This window comes from Aplysia californica, unplaced genomic scaffold, assembly GCF_000002075.1.
Source record: "Aplysia californica isolate F4 #8 unplaced genomic scaffold, AplCal3.0 scaffold01765, whole genome shotgun sequence".
Taxonomy (NCBI): Eukaryota; Metazoa; Mollusca; class Gastropoda; order Aplysiida; family Aplysiidae; genus Aplysia; species Aplysia californica.
Window position 1 is genome coordinate 19,082 of NW_004799035.1, and position 2,354 is coordinate 21,435.

Below are 2,354 nucleotides of genomic sequence, written 5' to 3' on the forward strand. Positions count from 1 at the left end.
AGATGACAGGACACATGTGTCACTGTACACTCTACTGTAGATGACAGGACACATGTGTCACTGTACACTCTACTGTAGATGACAGGACACATGTGTCACTGTACACTCTACTGTAGATGACAGCACACGACATGGGAGAACTGACAGATCAAACAGGACGTTGTCGCTCTGTCTCAAGGATTAACCTACAACACAAACAGTTTTAGGCGTGGGACTTGCGTCTCAATAATTCCATGAATAAACCTTGGTATACATGTACTAAATCTGTAAACCTCTTCTGTTCCGTTTCTTCTGTTTTCCGTTCCTTCTCTTTCTGCGTTGGCGTCACCTGACCAAGGTACCTCCTACCGCCCCTAACGCTGCCTCACAGTGTGCCAGGCAAAATCTTTTAACCATTTTCCGTGGGAGTTTATCATACAGTCAAAGTGTGTCACGGCGCGGTGGAATCAGGCGCTGGTCAAGTTTTGGCCATGTGGAGTTGTTGCTGTCATCTGACAGCTCATTTGTTTTCCTTGCTTTCAATGAAATAAATATATCCAACTATCTTGAATAGAAGTCGAGATATCTGCGATTGAAGGAGGTAGGGTCGCCTGGTTTCAGTGGTGAAATTAGCAAGAAAATGGCCGCCAAAGTTAAGTAACTCCACAGCTAGAGTCCTTGAAAACAGAAAAATGACACATTTTGTGCCTTTCATCAATGTTTTTCAGTAAAAGTCACATGGAAATGTGTATTAGATGGACATAAAAAAAGACGTTGAGCCAAAAAATAAAAATTCGATTAAAAATTTCCAAACTGGGGGGAAAATGGCTGTTTGTCCAATTTCTGTATTTTGACAAGCACCTGATTTCGCTACGGTGTCGTACAAATGTGAGGCAGCGTGGTGGAATCAGGTTCTCGTCAAAATAATCAAAATGAAGAAACCTGCATTTTTCCGCAGGTTTGTTAAGTTTTATCAAAATTTTTTTTTTTAGCTCAACACCTTTCATGCCCAATAAAGAACTCATTTCTGTGTGGATTTTTCTGAAAAACGTTGATTAAAGGCACAACAAATGTAACTTTTCAGTTACCAAGGACTTTAAAACTAAAGAAATAACTAATCTTTGGCAGCCATTTTCTCACTAATTTTGCCTCTGATAATAGGTGACCCCCACCTCCTTCATTCACAAATATCATGACTTGTATTCAAGATAAATGGATATTTTTTTCCTACAAATAAAGACAATTGAACAAGCTTTTCCTATTTGCTATATATTGCATCTTATTGCCTCTTTATCTCTGCCTCATTTTCATTTTGCAAACATTTCCATCCTAATTTCCTGTTATTTGTTTGAAGTTACTTGTGGTAAAAATGAAGTGAGTGTAGAATGGAGTCACAAGTGACCCCAGTGTTACCTGTTTTTGTCCTCCCTCTCTGTAGGTGGGGAGGAAGTCAGTGAGATGAGCTTTGCATGTATGTTGAGTACAGACATTCCTTTTCCTTTCGGAATGTTGAGTGTGAGTGTTTGAGCGGGTGCTCTGCTGTGGTTTGCTCCTTCTTTCCTGTAAAAAATAGAACGTCTCTATCTCCCCTCCTTCTTTTTTGTGTGTGTTACTCTCTTGTAACACATCTAATCTTCAGCACTCATACTATATGACCTTATTGTGTTGCAAGTGCTGTAAAACTCTTACTGAAACTAAAGAATGTTGAGTAGAGACATTCTTTGTCCTTTCAGAATGTTCATCTTTTGTACTGGTCTTGCTGAAAGGATTTTCTTTTGTGGGATTCTGTTTTGTGAGTGTTCCTGGTGGGTGTGGGAGAGACAGACCTTTGTGAGTGTTCCTGGTGGGTGTGGGAGAGACAGACCTTTGTGAGTGTTCCTGGTGGGTGGTGGGTGTGGGAGAGACAGACCTACACAGGGAAATTCTGCACCGTTGTACATGAAAGTCATGAGTACATTTCTGTGTTGTTGCAGATTCTTTGTATATTGATGATCTGGTTAATCCAGCCAAAGTTTCCCTGGTGGATCAATACGTTTATTTGATCTTACCTTGTTTTATCTACTTCCTGGAACTGATGGCTAAAACATGTAGCAATATCTCTCTTACCGAACCAGCCGCTACCTCTTACCCCGGGCAGTGCTACTGACTCAAGTGTCTTTAGGCCATTCCCAAAGGGGGGATATTAACATGTTCTTATACACAGTAGAATTGTAAATGGGCTGATTTATCAATGTCATGCTCATACTGTGCCGGAACAACATAGGGGGAGCTGCTGCTTTTTCTTTCCTCATCCTTACTATTGTCATTTTTCCTCTACTTCTTTTGTATGTTTGTCACACTCTTGTGACCTGCTATTTCTGGGGTGCCTTGATAGT